The following is a 10,383-nucleotide window of genomic DNA, read 5'->3' on the forward strand; positions in this document are numbered from 1 at the left end:
TTCTCTGTATTTAGTAGAATACAATTGAATTAATTATATGCCTCTGCTATGGAGTATCATATTGTGAAATACAAAATATAAAGAGATGAGGCAATAGAGGGAGTGAAAGACAAGATAGGATAGAGGCAAACAAAAGAGGGAGAGGGAGGAGAGAAATGCTAGAAAAAATGAAGTGTAGTTGTAGAATGTAATTTTTTAAAGTATAGTTATGATTATTAAATACATAGTACATGTTTGCTATACCATGTAAAATATTCAAAGTGTTTTGCATGGAGTGCTCCTATTTCGGGGCGTTAAAGGGCGAAGGATCTGTTTTTGTATCGCCATTTAAATATGTTTATTTTTTATTTTTTTTGTATACCAATGTATAGTTTTTTCGAAATAATTCATTCATACACTATTGAGGTTGAAAAATTGTGTGAAGTGCATATAAAAATTAGTGTAAGTCTCATTCATGTGTGTATGAATTTGTTTTGTAAAAAAAGTTTTTTTTCTTTAAATTTCAACAATTCAATACACAAATTTACTCCAAATAAATTTGAATTTGAAACATAAATTTCATATATCATAAAGAACAAACTTCAATAATCACTTTATCAAAACATCAACAAATCTAATAAATTCATTTAGTATTCTTTTTTTATAAAAAAAACAAAGAAGAAAAAAAGAAGAAGCTAGTAAGACTGACTTGTTAAAATTGGCTAACTTTAGTCGTGTACTGATATATTTTCATATAGGCATGCTCGCAGTTATACGTGACCAAAATACATGTCAAATTTGGCCAAAATTTCAATCATGTGCATTTGATTTTTATTGCCAAAATAATAATTTATCAAATGTATTTCAAATAAATTCAATTTTGAAACGTAAGTTTCATGCATCATAAAAAACAAAATTCATTCATCAATTTGTTAAATAACACCAAGTCTAACAAATCAATTTAGCGCCCTTAAGTTTTTCAAAAAAATTGTGCTCAATCGTAAATGTCTGAAACACATGTCAAAATTGACTAAAAATTTTGGCATGTACATCTGATTTTTTTGGCTTAAAAAATATACTAATTTTATTTTGTCAAATTAACCCCCAAATCTACTCTAAATAAACTTAAATTTGAAACATAAGTTTCATATATCATAAAGAATAAATTTCAATCAGTATTTTGAAAAATATTTCGGGGAAAGTCCTGGGGCGAGCCCCGGGGCGGGGCGTATCAAAAACGCTGAAGGGGCGCAAATTGAAGGCGTAAATCCATTGGTGTAAGTCCTAAAATTTGGGGCGTAAGCCTCGGACATAAAACGTAAGTCCTGAGCGTAAAAACATACGCCCCGTACGTTAATTTTTTTTGGTTGTTAATCCATTTTTACTTTAAATCATTTTTTTATTATTATTGGTGTAATGATATTTATATTTTATGTTATCATAATTTTTTTAATAGTAGCGATTTATTCTAAAATGTATAAATAAACTTATATAAAAAATGATATTGTTATAAATAATTTTTTAGATAATCGTGTCTGAAATTAATATGATGAATCTTTCATAACACTATGTTTCTGAAACAACTTTATTCATTTTTTATCATTACTCTTACACTTTTTATCTTCTTCTTCTTTAAAATATATAAACAATAATCAATGCAAATATTAATGGAGTGTGAAAAGAACCAGTAAATGTAAAGATGAATGATAATTTTATATTAAAGATTATTTTGGCTATTATCATTTTTTTGTGTTGTTAGTTGTTACTTTTCTCAAATAGTAATTATAATACGTTTTTCTGTATTATTAATTATGAATACCTTTCTCAAATAATAATTATGATATTTTTTTTCAATATTATTGGTTATTTATTAAAATTTATTTGTAAAATCATTGAAAATTTTACTTTTGCTTATTTTCCAAATAATAAAATTATAAAATTGAATACACATGAGATGTCCACCCCGTAGATCCATGGGACTTACGCCTCGCCCCGTATTGCGTTAAACGACTCGCCTTATGCCCCCGTCTTTTAAAAGATTGATTTCAATCATTAATTTGTCAAAACAACAACAAGTCTAACAAACTCATTTAGCACTCTTATAATTTCTTTCATGTATCTTTGCGCTCAATCGTGCATGCTAAAAACTGGCTAATATTGCAAAATAGAAGTTTAGAGCATTTTTGTTTGGTTTCACAAAAAATATGTAATATCAAATTCTCAAGATATATTTTTAGAAATTTTTTGTGATGTCTCTTAAAACATAACTTTATGGGTGATATAATTATTTTTTCCTTGTATTAATACTTATTTGTTTAATAAATTTTATTTTTTAAACAAATTAAATTAGGAGAAGATTGTTTTTCAGCATCAACTTACTCAATAACAAATACAAAATCTTCGAGCCTGTAGAAAATTGCAAACTTGTAATAGTATTTTAGTTTAATTGCTTACAAGTACTGACAAATTGGGAAGATGTGCCATTACAATTATTTTATTTATCTTGTTAAATTGTTCACGACAAATATTAAGGTATTTAGATAAGATTTGATATTATCTTCATTAATGTATTTATTTAATTGTTTACAAGGACTGATTGATTAACAAGATTGGTTAAATATTATTATAACTATTTAAAGTACTGACCTGTTGATAAGACTTGATTTAGCCATCAGTTATTCATCCACCAATTTGTTTTTTTTGGAATCAAGTCAATTATTCTTATTCCCTGCATTAACATGCAATCATACATAAAAGAAAGAATATTATCTTCATTCTATAAATTTTAAAAATTATTCAGAAGTAATGTTTTGACAAAATTTAGTACTATCTTTATTCTAACGTTCTTATTAAATTATTAAAATTATGAATAAGTTTACAAAACTTGATATTGATTTCATTTTATATACCTTATTAAATTATTCATATGATAAAATACTTTCAACAATTGACCAATGGATTTTGAACTAGATATGTGTTGGAGTACAAAAAACAAAGGAGAAGAGAGAAAGAACAATGAAGAAGATGGAACAAGGATAAAAAGAGAGAGAGAGAGAAGTGAAAAAGGCGGAGAGACAGAGAGAGAAGTGAAGAAGACAGAAAGCCAAAGAGACAATTTTAACTTTTGAAATAAAATATCAGCCAACAGCTGTATTAATCTCAGTCACACAAAACACACACTTGATTAATTAATTCTCCACCATTAGATTAAGAGTATAACAAATTCATATTTGGTCATGTGATCAGCATATGAAAGAATCAAAGTTTGTTATATATTTGGACAAATTAGAATAGGACAAGTGTAATTAGTTTTATCCATTCTTTTATTTTCTATTACATAGCATTGTATATAAATAGATGGATAGATGATTGAATAAAAATTACACAGAAAATTCCCAAATACAGTGTCTTCATCTTCATCTTCATCTTCAATTTGTAATACACCTTCATCTTCAATTTATAACATAGTATCAGGGCATCTCTAAGCTCTCAATCCACATCTGTGTCATCACATCAAAGCCATCTTCAAATTCTGAGTAAACTAATATGTCTGAAACAAATGAAACAGAATTAGGAATCACATATGACAATGGACATCCTTATCACCTAAAAAATTCAGATTCACCAGGTATGACTCTAGTCAACACTGTTTTTTATGGAAGAGGATACCTAGGTTGGAGGAGATCTATCCTTCTATCTCTATCAACCAAGAGGAAGCTTGTTTTTATCAATGAAGCTTGTAAAGCCCCAGATCTGAAGTCTAGAGAGTTTGAGCAATGGAGTTGTGTAAATGATATGGTTATATGCTGAATTTCAAATGCATTATCTAAGGATATTGCAGACAGTGTGATGAATTCCAAGACTGCAAAAGAACTTTGGGACAGTCTAGAACAGAGATTTGGCAAGTCAAATGGTGCCAAACTCTACCATCTACAAAAGAAACTGACAGGACTAGTACAAGGTAATAGTGACATTGCTGGGTACTTCACCAAACTTAAGAGATTATGGGATGAATTAGATGGGATAAATGTGATTGTTTGTTGTTCATGTGAATGCACTTGTGAGGGGAAGGCAAAATTAACAAAATCCCTGGAAGATCAGAGGTTCATTCAATTCCTAATGGGACTAAATGATGTGTATGCTCAGGCAAGGGGAAACATACTTATGATGAATCCCTTACCTGGAATAGATATTGCATATTTTTTGCTTTTGCAGGATGAGAACTAGAGGGAAACATATGCAAATGCACACTTCACCTCTGATTCTAGATCTTTTATGGCAACTGGACAAGGAAAATAATCAAACAACACATTATTTGCTGAATTTGCAGCATTCATGGCTAATGAACAGGGAATAAATGCACAGAGATTTAAAAGTCAAGCAATGAGAGGGTAAAACACATATCAAAAATATAATAACTTAAATCACAAGATTGCCAAGCCACAGAACAAATTTAGAGGGAAGAAGAAATAGACTGCATGAATTTCTTACCTATCTGACTCCTAAGAAGTTGCTGGCTTTTCATCAGCCGTTGCGCGCTAGCGCGCCAAGGCAGTTCGACAAAGGCAGAAAGAGTCTCTAGTAAAGTTACTAACTAGAGGAAAGGCTACTAGAGGGGGCCGCAGATTATGAGTTCACTAATTCCAGGAACTATCAGCCTCAGATTAAAGCAAATGCAAGTTTAACTCATGAGGTAGAGAAGAACATGCTAGGACAAGATCTTGGAGTCAGTGATGGCAACTTTCAAGAGAATTTTAGCAAGGAACAGATTGCAGAAATGATGCAAATATACAAGCAAAGTAAATTGACACAAGCAGGAAAGACAGGAATCAATGTAAATGCAGTGGCTGATACCATTCTTAAATACTCAAGTTCTGTGTTCACTAGCCTTAAACAAAATACTTGGATCATTGATTCAGGAGCTTTAGAATACATGTGTTTTGATCCCAATTCTTTTCTATTTTTTATTTCTCTCCCTATGCCTTTGAATATCAACCTTCCTAATTCCTTCAAAGTAAGTGTGACTCATATAGGGAGTGTCTTTATTTTACCAGGTCATGTCATAATTGGTGTGCTTTTTGTTACAAATTTTAAGTATAATCTCCTATCAGTCCACAAATTTTGTGTGCAGTTTCAATATGATATACTATTCACAACTACTGGAATTTTGTTGCAGGGACTTTCAATAAAGAGTCCTCAAGCTTTTGGTGAAGTTAGAGAGGGACTCTATCTATTGGAGCCTAATAGTACCAAGTCTAGAAGTATTTTCAATTCCAATGATGTATTTTTCATTTTCCATTCCAAAAGAAAGAAATTCCATTTTCCATCTAGTTTCAGCTTCTAACCCTGTACATGTTAATGATGTTCCTAATGTAAGGCTTTGACATGTAAGGTTGGGACACCTTTCATTTTCAGCAATGAAATATCTGAGTTTTCTTCATTTTGATTCTAAGTCTGATTTTATTTGTGATATCTGTCTTAGAGCTAAACAAACTAGACAACCTTTTCCTACTAGTAGCATAAAATCCACACACATTTTTGATCTCATCCATATAGACACTTGGGGACCCTACAAGTGTAACACTTACAATGGATTCAGGTTCTTTCTCACAATAGTAGATGATTTCAGTAGAGGAACATGGACATTCTTACTAAGCACTAAGAGCAATGTTTTTCCTATTTTAAAGAGCTTTCTATTTATGGTAGAGAGACAATTCAATGTGAAAGTTAAAATGATAAGGTCTGATAATGCTTTGGAGTTGGGAAAAGGGACACAATAATCAGCTTTTCTAGCCTCACAAGGAATTCTGCATCAACTATCTTGTGTAGCTACCCCTCAACAAAATGGAATTGTTGAGAGGAAGCATAAACACCTCTTGGAGGTTGCTAGAGGATTGATGCTCCAATCCAATCTGCCTATGTTCTACTAGAGAGAATCTATTCTGACTGTTGCTCACATCATTAATCGACTGCCATCTAGTGTCCTCAAGGGGAAGACACCTTATGAAGTATTGTTTGGACAAAAGCCTACTTATGATCATTTGAGAAATTTTGGGTGTTTATGCTATGCTTACACCCTAGGACAAGGAAGGAACAAGTTTGATAAAAGAGCTACTGCTTGTGTTTTACTAGGCTATCCTTTACAACAGAAAAGATATAAGTTGTTGTCCCTTGATAAAAAGAAAGTGTTTATAAGCAGAGATGTGAGATTTCATGAATCACACTTCCCTTTCCACTTATCTGATAACTCATACACACCTATATTTCTTAATCCCCCCTCTTCCATAGATGATGATTCTTCTTTTCCATTTCAGATTCAATCAACACCATCAGTTAATGATACTTTTCACCAAGTTACACCCTCAGAACCTCACCAAATTACTTGTACAGACCAGTCTTTACTCCCACAATTTGAGCCTACTTACCCAAATTCTCCTTCCCCACCAATTTCTCCTCATATATCTGTTCCTACCATAAATCCACCAAGAAGGTCTAGCAGGATTTCTCATGAACCTGTTTATCTAAAGGACTATATTTGCAATAGTGTGATCTTCACTAATCTGGGGAAATCTTGTTTACCCAAATTAATCTTCCCCACCAATTTCTCCTCCTATATCTGTTCCTACCACAAATCCACCAAGAAGGTCTAGCAGGATTTCTCATGAACCTGTTTATCTAAAGGACTATATTTGCAATAGTGTGATCTTCACTGATCTGGGGAAATCTTGTTTTAATCACCCTCATAAGCCTAACAATTATGCTTTTTCTTCCTTATCTATTAACAATAAAAAACTACTCTATTGCCTTTCCAATATTACTGAACCTAGTTGCTACAACCAGGCTTCCCAACATCCAGGCTGGAGAGAGGCCATAAACTCAGAAATTCAGGCCTTGGAAAGTAATCAAACCTGGGAAGTTGTGATATTGCCTAAGGGGAAGAGAGCTTTACCTTGCAAATGGGTTTACAAAGTAAAACACCTCTCAGATGGCAGTATTCAGAGACTTAAAGCAAGGCTTGTGGTGAGGGGGGATATCCAAAGAGAGGGTATAGACTATGGAGAAATATTTTCACCTGTCGTGAAAATGATCACTATCCGGTGTTTACTCACTATTGCAGCTAAGAAGCAGTGGTCTGTTTCACAATTAGATCTCAGTAATGCCTTTTTGCATGGAGAACTCTAAGAAGAGGTTTTTATGAAGTTTCCAGCAGGAATGACACCACCTAGTCCAAATCATGTCTGTCTTCTACGAAAATCTCTATATGGTTTAAAGCAAGCTTCACGACAATGGTATGCTCGGCTTGTAGGGGCTTTAAGTTTCAAAGGTTATTCATCTTCCTTAAATGACTATTCTCTGTTTTTCAAGAAAAATAGGACACTAATTTCCATCCTAGCTGTTTATGTCGACGATATTCTCCTCACAAGGGATGATTTGGATGAACTTGAGAATCTCAAATATTTCCTCCATACAGAATTTAAAGTGAAGGACTTGGGAGAAATTCACTATTTTCTTGGCATGGAAATTTTACGAGCTGAGCATGGTTTTATTGTGAATCAAACAAAGTTTACCTCAGATTTACTTCTCGAGTTTGATGTCTCCCATTTGCCTACCGTTGCTTCTCCATTGGATCCCTCTTCCAAACTTCGCGCAGATGACAGTCCCCGTATGGATAACCCCACACTTTATCATCACTTGGTCGAAAAGTTGAATTATTTGACCAATACTTGCCCAGATCTATCATTTGCCGTTCTTGCACTGAGTCAATACATGCAGCGACCTTGTTTGTCACACTTTTCCGCTGCTTTACGAGTTTTACAGTACCCGAGCTCAGATCATGGTCAAGGCATCTTACTTTCTTCCGATCCATCCTTTTCTTTACTTGCTTTTTGCAATGCGGACTAGGCATCGTGTAAAGATTCTAAAAGGTCGGTTAGTGGGTTTTTTATTACCCTTGGGGGTGCTCCAATCTTGTGGAAATCCAAGAAACAAATCTCCATCTTTTTGTCCTCAGCGGAGGCGGAATATCGCTCTATGCGTCGTGTTATTGCTGAGCTTACATGGTTAATTCATCTTCTTGAGAATCTTTCTGCTTCGATTTCACTCCCAATCCCACTCCACTCTGATAGCCAAGCTGCCATCCATATAGCCCATAATCCGGTCTTCCATGAACGCACCAAACATGTCGAACTGGATTGTCATTTTGTGCGCTAATAGTTCCAATCCAGTCTGATTACGCTTTCTTTTGTTCCATCTCAAGATCAACTTGCAGATCTCTTTACTAAGCCTCTTTCTGGGATTTCTCACAAAGCGATTTTGAACAAGTTGGGGGTCATGACTCTCTCCTCCAACTTGAGGGGGGATGTTGGAGTACAGAAAACAAAGGAGAAGAGAGAAAGAACAATGAAGAAGATGGAACAAGGATAAAGAGAGAGAGAAGTGAAGAAGGCGAAGAGACAGAGAGAGAAGTGAAGAAGACAGAAAGCCAAAGAGACAACTTTAACTTTTGAAACAAAATATCAGCCAATAACTGGATTAATCTCAGCCACACAAAACACACACTTGATGGATTAATTCTCCACCATTAGATTAAGCGTATAACAAATTCATATTTGGTTATGTGATCAGCACATGAAAGAATCAAAGTTTGTTATATATTTGGACAAATTAGAATAGGACAAGTGTAATTAGTTTTATTCGTTATTTTATTTTCTATTACATAGCATTGTATATAAATAGATAGATAGATGATTGAATAAAAATTACACAAAAAATTCTCAAATACAGTGTCTTCATCTTCATCTTCATCTTCAATTTGCAATACACCTTCATCTTCAATTTATAACAGTATGTGATCTTCAAGAGAAGGGAGATTCAATCTAGGCGACTAGCTGCATAAATAAAGTCATCAAATTTTAAGAAAAAAATACTTAAATATACAATTTATTTTATCATATTCTTTAAATTTTTCTACCATTTGAAAAAACTACAAAAATTCTTAATCTTTCCTAATCTCTGATACATTATGCGATGTATCGATCGGTTACATCACTTTACGTGATGTATCTGGATTAAACCAAAAAGAAGGAATTTCGAATAATTTTAAAAAAATAGGGATAAAATGTAATTGAAAAGAATCACTATGAGATTTAGATAAAATATACATATTATTATTGAATGATGTAGTGTGGTGGATGAAACTGTTCTTTTCTAAATTAGAGGTTTCGATTTTGGTCATGGCGTACGTATGAAAAAATCCTGGCTCTATAGAGCTTAAATCTGAAATAGTCAGACTTTAATACAAAAATTGAACATTGTGCAAAAAATAAAATAAAAAAGTTAAATTAGAATTTGAAGACTCAAGCTAACAATCCATGCATCTAGCCTTTCCGAATCCGTACTCTCCAAAAATCTTATCAAGTTTAAATTCCTAGTTTCTTTCTCTCCTGTTTCACTATCTATCCACTATTGCACTTCCATTTCTAAGTCAGGCGAGAAATTATATTGTACGGTCATGCCTCTCTAGGACAATTATCATTGATGATAATATTTTATTATAATAATCATATTTTTTTGTCAAATCAATTTTTCATGTATATTATATGCTAGCTGTAACAATATTTTTTAATAACAATTTTAAAAAATATAAATAAATAATACTATTATAAAGAGGTTTGATGTGTATATCAGAAAACATCTCCTCTACCCCAACAAAGATAGATAGATATAAAGTTTGCATATATTTTATCTTTCCCATATTTTACTTACGAAATTACAATAAATATATTATTATTGTTATTATTGCCTAACTATATATTTTCAGAAAGATGCTCAAATGATCTTTATCCTCACAGTATTCTCTATTAGTAATTATGCAATAATCACAGTTCTTTACTTAAATTATCCTCAATCTTCCTATTTCTGTAGATGAATTGAAAATCTCAAAGATCAACAATGTTAATTAATAAATCTGATACGTAACACATCAAACACTAAATATAGATTTCCTAAAAGTAAACCCCATGTATATGAATTTCAAAGCGTTTTGCAAGTAATCCAATCGAATACGAGTCCAAGTCAAATAAGGGTGGCTCATTTGCTCTACAAATTCTAGAATGATGTGTGAGTAAAGACAGGTGGTAGTACAAGAATGGCACATCCAACTGGACACAACTCATGTGAAATGTCTTTTAGCACTGAATTTAATTGACATTATCCAATCACAAAAAACTTTATTTTCTACAAAGAAGGACAATTCTTTTAAAGGGACCAACAAATCTAATCCACGACGAATACTTTGGGGATAAGATTTGAAAATGTCCCAACTCGATATTGTAGATTGTGTGTGCTTTATTATTGTTCTTTTTATATGATCAAAAAGGGGAAAAAAATGTGTTTTATTGTTAA

This window comes from Solanum dulcamara, chromosome 10 (genome assembly GCF_947179165.1).
Source record: "Solanum dulcamara chromosome 10, daSolDulc1.2, whole genome shotgun sequence".
NCBI classification, from domain to species: Eukaryota; Viridiplantae; Streptophyta; class Magnoliopsida; order Solanales; family Solanaceae; genus Solanum; species Solanum dulcamara.